A 10,252-nucleotide genomic window follows, 5' to 3' on the forward strand; every position below is an offset into this window, starting at 1 on the left:
ATGAGATATGACTCAATATATAGCAATATATGAGCACTTGGTCGAAATATCTGAGCTAGAAATATCTGGAGCACTTGGAAGACAGCTGGAGCAAAATATCTACCAATTCTAGCCTTTTTGGGCATAAGTGGTCGACCGACCACCTCTGGTGGTCGACCAGCTGCTTTTTTTGGTCGGCGAGAATGCCTTCTGGTCGACAAAGGCCATTTGTGGTCGACACACTCCCCCAGTGGCTGACAGCAAAAACTAGTCCGAGCCCCCGACTTCAAACAGGCATAAATCCTTCATATGGACTCCTTTGCAGGTCATTCTTGTGTGCAAATTGAAGCCTCGGAAGTAAGATTTCCAATGGTGGAAGCCTCACATCAAAATTACATGTGTGCTAAGAGATATCCCTGTTTTAGTGAAGACTGCTCAGTTTCGGTCCAACCAAATTGATGTCCAACTTCAACCAGCCATATCTCCCTCATCCGAACTCGGCTTTAGGAAATTCTTGAGTGAAAAAGGAAGCCCCGGAAGTCTTCTTTCCAACAGTGGTTGCCTCATAGCTGCAATCCAAGTGTGCAAACAGATAGGCCTGATTTAACGAGGGCCACTCGACTCTCTCTTAACGATTCAGGCCCAACTCCTTTCCCAACTTGGTTTCTTCCCTCTTCTCCTCTTTTCTTCAACTCCAAACCCCTAAACAAGGTGTTTTGAAATATTTTCAAAGATTTCATCTCTCTTTCATTCATTTCCACTTTGTCCTTTCTCAATTTACCGAAAAGTGCAACATTTAACGAAATGCAGCATCGGAACATCGTAGGAACTTTATTTCAAAAACATTTTGAATGAGAGGGCCTTAAGGTCTAAAAACCATTCAAAATAGTTTCGGTCCAAAAAAAAGGGGTGTGAGGTATGGATTTAACGCTCTCCTTGCCAAAGAAATCGACCTTTTGCATAGCATAGCCTGCATCACTAAGTAAGCAATCAGTAGTGCCTAAGTCTTAAGGGCGGTCAAAAATGGGGTATCTACACCTCTATTAATCATGATATGTTATTTTATAAATGCATGTGTTCCTATTCCGATTATTAGCTAACTTTACTATGTGACGTACGCAAGCACGTATAGACTAAAATCGCAAGAATTGGAACGAATTCAACTCATGTTTATTTTCAGAAGTGGTTTGAATTTGCCACCCTCAAGTGGGCTAAAACATAGATTTTCCACCAAACATGATAGGCTTAAAACATGATTTGCCACTTCACAAAGTGGGCTTAAAACTCACATTCATCAAATTATTCCAATTCAAGCAACAAAGCCTTCATCCACGGGCATTCATATAATTTATCATTTAAGCAAATAGCCTCATGGCAAACATGCGAAACATGGTATGTATGGTAATCGCACTCATGCAATATGCTAAAGCGTAAAAGCTTACCGAGTACTCCAAGGCAAAACAAAAGCTAGTTAGAAATATGCATGATCCTAACTATGCTAGATGCCTAATGCAGCACATGCAATAATGAACACTTGCACAAAACTTCACTGGTGGCCGGTCGGCCACAAAAAGTGGCTGTCGGCCACCTTAACTGGCCGGTCGGCTAGTTTAAGTGGCCGATTGGCCACCCCCATTTTCTAGACTTCTGCTTTTGCTGCAACAGAGAGCAACAGAGGCAAAACAAAGCATTTTCAAGGAATGTGTGTTCTATTACACTCATCCTTTCTCAAGCTCAAAGGAGTGTAGCTCTTGGCTCTCAAGCCATCAACCAACCACTTTCATGCATGATGGCCAAGATTTGTACAAGCTTAATGAGTGCAAAACAAGACTCAACAAAACCACAACCCTATCATGCATGATCAAGGATGATGGTGACCAAGAAAAGTGGCACGTTTCATCACTTTGAGTATGAAACATCCCATTTTTCTCATGTTTGAATTAACGTCCGATCCGAACACACGCAATGCAACATGAAAGATGCTTATCTTGCCTTTTTTACTTGTCATGTTTTATTTACCCATTTTAGCTTACCAATCCATTCTTTAGTCAATTTGTCCATTGGTGAGTGTCCTCTAACGAAAGAGGTGTCAACCAAGGGATGGTTTAAGGCAAGAGAGAGGTCATGCCGTTGATTAGTAAAAACCCTCAAAAGATGATTGAAACCATTAAGCACGAACCTCGATCTCAAGCTTAAACACAACCCGAAGGTTAACCAACCCTCAAAGAAAATGAAAAAGTGAAGCAAAGAGAGAGGTTGCAGAGATTTTAAGTGTTGGAATTAGGCATGAAAAAGCATTAAAACATGCAACCAAGACACAAATGATGCTCAGTGCCTAGAAACACTAAGCTAGTGAAGGAAATTACACCACAGCTATACAATACAAAGCTCAAAGGCAATGACCAGCCCAAAACAGATGCAAAACAGCCCAAAATATAGCTTAAAACATTCTGAAATTAAGCTAACACAAGCTAGAATAATAGGCTACAACATGAAGCATGCTAGACTAGTAAGCAAGACACAAAGAGGGGAGGCTACCTCCTCCACTTTTGGACTTCAAAACATATTTTTATCCACTGAAATAGCTCTGAAAAACAATGATTAAAAGGCCCAAAAAAGATGATGCAAGGGTGGGAAACACAAGGGCAAACGCCTCCAAAACAAGGTACAAAGAAGGGCTATCAATCCCCTCAACCTTTAATGGCCTTAGGACCCAAGCTTTAGCCCAAAAATACAGAGTTTTTATAGCCCAAAATCAGTTAGAAAACATGCTGGAATGAAGTCAAAACTAGCTAAGTCAATAAGCTAAAACATGGAGCTTTTAAACTAGTAAACAAGCATAAAAAGGGGTGACCAACTGTAATACCCCTGTTCCGTAATATGTTAATTGGTCCTTAATATGAGTATGATTATGTGTTATATGATTTTGTGTGCCATTATGTGGTCTTGGATTTCTATTTGTTCACCATAGGAATATCTGTTTGATTTATCTGCTTTGGAAATTTAATTGGAGGCCTTATCGGCCACAGAACCCGAAATTGATTACGCCATTGGGATTAGCATAATTTTTGGAACCTATGGTGAAATTTAATTGAAAATTGATTCGGGTCAGATTAAATCAATTAAATCGGTGAATTAGAGCCCAATTATCTTATTAATATTATATTGGCCTTAGTGGGTTTTGTTGTGAAGTCACTACACTCTCTATTCTCTCTTTTTCACTTCATTTTGGCTGAATTTGGGACTCAAAATAGAGAGAACCGACTGTAGAGAGAGAGAATGAGAGAATTGTGTGATTTTTGGCTCAAGCTTGGGAATTTGAAGATTAAGCTCAAGATTTGGCTAGAACTTGAGTGTTTAAGGCTCCTAGGTGAGTAATTAACCCTTGAATCATGGGTTTTTGTTTGCTATTTGTAAATTCAGAGCTGAATAAGAATAAAGAACATGAATTTAATTGAGTTTGATGAAATTGAATTGGTTTTGTTGAATTGAAGGCTAAATTGTGCATGCATGTAAGAAATTGTCTTAAATTTGAATGTTTGAGCTTGAAATACATGATTCATGTAGAGTTTTGGTTAAAGCTCATGATGTAATCACCAATTGTAATCATCACATGCATGTTCAAATTATAAGGTTGAATGCATGACATTGTTATGTTGGTAATGAGTTTGGTGGAAAATGAGCCATGCATGTGTTTGGTTCATGAGATTAAGCTCCATGTTGACGTATTCTAGTGTTAGTACCATGTTAGTACAAATATATGTGAGATTGGAGCCATTGTATGCAAGAAAAATTGGTTGAAAGTCGATTTGGAGCTCAAGAACTCATTCTGGAAAACCCAGAATTTTGGTGTCCGCTCAAGCGGGAAATACGTGCTCCCAGCACTTTTTGCAGACATGGTGTCCGCTCAAGCGGGGAAGTTGGCGCTCGAGCATGGAGCTATGTAGATGGGCCTTCCGCTCGAGCGGCCGAGTTCACGCTCAAGCAGGGATCTGATGTAACCAGTACTTTTGTAGGCCCTAAGGGTCCGCTCGAGCGGGGACCCTGTTTTCTGAAATTCTGAAAATGCATTCTGTGTTCTGTTTTCCGTTCCCTTTCACTTCTAAGCACTCTTAGGCATACTTTGAGCATTGTAATTGAATTAAAGAGATAAGAATAAAGCCTAAAGAGGAATGTGTGAATTAAAGAACGGATTGAGTTATTTGTGACCCATATATGTTATGTGATGTGTAGGGTCAAGATCCAGGGCAAGTCCACAAGCCGATCGCTGTGAGTAATATCTTAACAAAAGATGTTTGAATATGTTGTTGTCCTATTGCTTACCTCTATGTAAGTCTGTAAGTTCATTAATTTGAATGGTGGACAATGTCTGATATGAAAGTTTGCAATGGGCCAGAGGCCATTTTGACAAGAAATAATGAATGGGCCAGAGGCCATTTTGACAAGCATGAATGAATGGGCCAGAGGCCGTTTCGATATGAATGATTGGGCCAAATGCCAGTTTGACACGAAAGTGTGAATGGGCCAAAGGCCGTTTTGACACGAACGAATGGACCGAAAGTCGTTTTGAGATAAATGAATGGACCGAAGGTCGTTTTGACACGAACGAATGGACCGAAGGTCGTTTTGAGATAAATGAATGGACCGAAGGTCGTTTTGAGATAAATGAATGGACCAAAGGTCGTTTTGAGATAAACGAATGGACCGAAGGTCGTTTTGACATGAACGAATGGGCCGAAGGTCATTTTGAGATAAATGAATGGACCGAAGGTCGTTTTGAGATAAATGAATGGACCGAAGGTCGTTTTGACATAAACAAAAGGACCGAAGGTCATTTTGACATGAATGAATGGGCCAGAGGCCGTTTTGACATGAATAGATGGGCCAGAGGCCATTTTGACATGAATAGATGGGCCAGAGGCCATTCTGACATAAATGAAAGTATAAATGGGCCTATATATATATATTAAATAGAAGTATGAATTGGGCCCAAGGCCGTTTGGACTATGTTGTTCTACATATCGTTTGTACGACTTCTTTATTTGATACTATTCACTGGGCTATCACTCACGCTCATTCATGTGTTTGTAGGTGAGCCAAGAGAGGTCCAAACCCAACCTCAGTGAAGTTTGTGTGGAACAACCAAGGTTTTGAAGAGTCAGCCCTCGCGTCTCACGAACGAGACACGTCTTCGCCCTTTTGCTATCTTGTGTCATTTTGTCATGTTGGCGAGGACTTTAGTTTACGTCTGTATATAGTTTTGCTTGGCTGACTTAGATTCGAATGATCCTGTATGTACAGAGGTTGTGTTAGTACATATTTTGATGTGAGTTATTAATATGTATCTGTATGATTGTTATGATGTGCCATGTAAGCACAGCTCTATGGATAAAGTTTTAAATTGCTTCCGTTTGGCCCCCATTAACTCTGTTAAAATACGTTTGGTTTGGTTTGAGGCCGTAGGTAATCTCATGATTACTGGCCGGTTACGTCCTTAACCCATGGGGGCGGGCTCGACGGTCGTGACACCAACCCCTCTATTATTGGGGCCTCAAAACAACATTTTAAGCCTCTGAAAACCTCTGAAAATCAGTGGTAAAAAGGCTCAAAAATTTTGGTTTAAAGGTGATTAATAATGGCACAAAAAGCTTCATAAGCCAAAGAGCCAAAAAGGAGGGACAACCCTCTAACTCACAAAGGCTCAAACCACCATTTTCAGGACTGAAAAATAGAGGCTTTTATAATTGAAAACCAAGCCAAAAACAATACACAAAGATGGTGAAACAAGTTGTGCAAAACAAGTTTAAAAGGTGAGTCTTATACCTCTTGAAGCACAACACACTTTAGGCATAAATGAGGTACCAAATCAAGCTAAATCCTCCTTCTGGAGCTCAAACAAGGCTCCAAGTAATCTCAGCCCAAAGGTAAATAACTTTGGTTAAGGGTTGATAGGCAAACTAGAAATGTATCTCTACTTGTATGCACAAAAGGGCAAGAGAGAGAGAATTGTAGAGAGAGAGGCTCCCAAAATTTCCAACCTTGAAAACAATAGAGAAAGGCCTCTATATATAGCAATATATGAGCATCAGGTCGAAATATCTGATTTAGAGACAGCTGGAGCATTTGGAAGACAGCTGGAGCAAAATATCTACAAAATCAGAGCTTTTTTCAATGGTGGCTGATCGGCCAGAAGTGTACATTTTTTGCCACAAATGGTGGCCGGTCGGCCACCAAAAATATGCTTCCAGGCCCAACTTCAAATGGGCATATCTCCTTCATTTAGACTCCTTTTCAGGTCATTCTTGTCCCGAAATTGAAGCGCCAAAAGTAAGCTTTCCAATGGTGGTAGCTTCACATCAAAATTCCAAGTGTGCAAAACGATATGCCTCTTTTAGTGAAGGTTGCTCATTTCCAACTCAATCGGATTGATGCCCAACTTCAACCAGCCATATCTCCCTCATCCGGACTCAGCTTTAGGAGATTCTTGAGTGTAAAATGAAGCGCCGGAAGTATTCTTTACAATGGTGGAGGTCTCACAACTTAAGTCCAAGTGTACAAAAGGATAGAATTGATTTATTGAAGGCTGTCCGATTCTCTCTTAACTGTTTATGCCCAACTTCTTCCCCAACTAAGCTTCTTCCCCAGCTAAGCTTCTTCCCTCTCCTCCAATTTTCTTCAACTCCAAACCTTTAAAAATGATGTTTTGAAATATTTTTCAAAGAGCTCACCTCTCTTTCATTCATTTTCACTTTGTCCTTGCTCGGTTTACCGAAAAGCGCAACATTTAACGAAATGCGAGCTTCGGAACATCGTAGAAGCATTTTCAAAAATGTTTTGAAAGAGGTGGTTTTAAGGTCTAAAAGTCATTTTGGCCAAAATAGTTTTGGTCCACAAATGGGGTGTGAGGTTTGGATTTGACGCTCTCCTTGCCAAAGAAATCAAACCTTTGCACTACACAACTTTCATCACCAAGCAAGCAATCAGTGGTGCACAAGTCTTAAGGGCGATCAAAAATGGGGTGTCTATAGGAACACACTAAGAACAAAATGAAATAAGTTAAGTACTATCCGAGTGTGTGTTTCAATGTGTGTGTCTATTATGTTTGTGTACGTCACGCGCCAAAAGTTATTTGATTCGTCTGCTCTTTCAGTCTGCTTTTGGAGCCATCTGTGAGTAATAACTTAGTAAAGCTATGTTCAACTAAATTTATTTTTTGTATGATGAATTAAGATCTATTTTATGAAAGGTTATATTCTGTACAATAAATGATTGTCCAAGTTTCTGAAATGTATTTGTGGCATCCTTAGCACATACCCTTAGCCTGAGGGTAACAATACCATGGTTTATGAGCACAAGGCCCTTGCCCGGGGATAACAATACCGTGGTCTCATGGCCCTCGCCCGGGGGTAACAATACCGTGGCTTAAGCATGTTTTATGTTCCCAGTACCGGAGGTTCCTTTATGGAACTGGTCAAGTATGACCCTTATGCTTTGTATCTGATCTGTTAGTGCTAATGAATTTACCATGTATGATTAAGTATGAACTCTAATTTCTGTATATGATTGAACAAGAATATGAATATGAATATGTTTATGTTTATGTTTTTTGGAACTGATATGGGACATCATTCATTTAACCCTTTACTTTGTTATTATTCACTTGGCTCTCGTTCACCCTATATATATTATGTTTGTAGGTGACCAGGCGCGTGACCAGGCCCAAAGTTAATGGCCTAGAGTTTGGGTTTTTGTCAACCAACTTTTGTGCCTCCCAAGGAGGTTCCCTTTTGAGACTTGATCAAATTTATGTGTAACAAATGTTTAAGACTTCTATCTTTCCTTATGTTCTGTTTAAACATGTTTGTAAGTTCAGTATATTGGGCTAAGTCCCTTTTTGGTTATTTCTGTAATGTGTGTATGACGTAAGACCAATGTAATTATGACATCACGTGAGTATATAAAGTTCTAATTTGGTTTCATATATGTCAGCACAGCTCAATGGACTATGTATGTTCTATATCTGCTTCAGCTAGCCCCTTGATTATTTGTTAATTTGTACAGAGGCCTTTAGTAATCCAAGGATTACTGGCCAGTTACAACACTAAACCCATAAGGGCGAGTTTGGGTCGTGACAGAGTAGTATCAGAGCACGTGTTACACGAGTCCATATGAGCTATAGGATGTCCTAGAAAAGATTTTGAACATTTCATCTGCATGTGTGAGTGTGTGCTAATTTCTGTCCAAGTTTCTGAAATGTATTCATGGCATCCTTAGCACATGGGTCTAGCTCGGGGGTAACAATACTGTGGTTTATGTGCATTGCCCGGGGGTAACAATACTGTGGTCTCATGGCCCTTGCCTGGGCGTAATAATACCGTGGTCTCGTGGCCCTCGCCGAGGGTAACAATACCATGGCTTAAGTATGTTATATGTTCCTAGTATTGGAGGTTCCTTTATGGAACTGGTCAAGTATGACCCTTAATGCTCTGTATCTGATCTATTAGTGCTAATGAATTTACCATGTATGATAAAGTATGAACTCTGATTACTGTATATGATTAAACAAGAATATGAATATGTTTCTGTTTTCTGGAACTGATATGGAACATCATTCATTTAACCCTTTACTTTGTTGTTATTCACTAGGCTCCCGCTCACCCTATTTATATTATGTATGTAGGTGACTAGGCACGTGACCAGGTCTAGAATTGATGGCCTAGAGTTTGGGTTTTTGTCAGCTAACTTTTGTGCCTCCCGATGAGATTCCCTTTTGAGACCTGATCAAATTTATGTGTAACAAATGTTTGAGTTTTCCTTATGTTTTGTTTGAACATGTTTGTAAGTTCAGTATATTAGGCTAAGTAGCTTTTTGGTTATTTTTGTAATGTGTGTATGACGTAAGACCAATGTAATTATGACGTCACGTGCGTATATAAAGTTCTAATTTGGTTTCATATATGTCAGCACATCCCAATTGATTATGCATGTTCTATATCTGCATCCGCTAGCCTTTGATTATTTGTTAATTTGTACAGAGACCTTTGGTAATCCAAGGATTACTGGCCAGTTATGACGCTAAACCCATAGGGGTGAGTTTGGGTCGTGACACATGCTAAATTAGCCAAAAGGTAATCCACTCTCTCTAATTTTTTTGCATATCTTTTCGTAAAAAATTAGGAAAAAAAAAACAATTTCCAAACGAATCCTATGATGTAAAGTAAATCATGACATTCTATTTGAATAGACAAAATTGGAGCTGGAAGGCTCTAATCGTGCCACTTTCTTGAAGGAGAAAAGCAATCTCTTCACCAAGACTAAGGTAATTATGAACTCTTTCAGTTGATGTCAGTGTAATTTAGTGTAAATTTAGTAACTCCAGCCTTTCATTACATCTTAGCAGAGTGAAAATTGCTTAATAAATTCAATTAAAATTATGTGTGTGTGTTTTAAAAGCAAGGACCATTGATCTCCATTATGTTTGCTAATTTACCATCACTTTACCTCCATCACCAACCAAACAGATTATTGTTTCATAGTAATTTCTTTGTTTCCTTTTTGTCACAAATTGAAAAAAGTCTTTGAAGTTGCATGGCTCCAAACAAATTATCTTTCTTTGCATCCAAACAAATTTGTATTACGAGTATCTATGATGCTGCATCAAACAAGTGCAGGCATGATTATTAGAATAGAAAGTTCAAATTTTGTTTCAATTCTTACCTTTTTGAAGGTTTGTTAATAGATTCCAAGACTGTTGGATATATCAAATTGGTAATGGTCTGTTTGGATAATACAGAGCTTGAATTTGAACCATCATCATATATTTTGGTTGCCAACTAAAAATACACTTTTGGCGACTAAAAATACACTTTTGGCGACCACTTTTGCCAACTATAAGAAATACACTTTTGGCGACCACTTTTGGCAACTATAAGAAATACACTTTTGGCGACCACTTTTGCCGACTAAAAATAATTTGGTTGCCAAAAGTTGTGGAATTGGCGACCAAAAATTATATTAGTCGGTAAAAGTACAATATTTAGCTACTAAATTTTTTTAGTCAGGGTATATTGATTATTGGCGACTAAAAAAAAACTTAGTCACTAAAAATGTCACAATTGGCGACTAAAAAAAATTTAGTCGCTAAATTTGCCACAATTGGCGACTAAAAAATATTTTAGTCGCTGTATAGATAGTTTTGGTAACTAAAATTATTTAGTCACCGAATCAAAAATAAAAATTTACTTTTTATGTTTGGCGACCAAAAGTTTGGTCA

Source organism: Camellia sinensis, chromosome 15 (assembly GCF_055761805.1).
Source record: "Camellia sinensis isolate YWXY chromosome 15, ASM5576180v1, whole genome shotgun sequence".
Classification (NCBI taxonomy): Eukaryota; Viridiplantae; Streptophyta; class Magnoliopsida; order Ericales; family Theaceae; genus Camellia; species Camellia sinensis.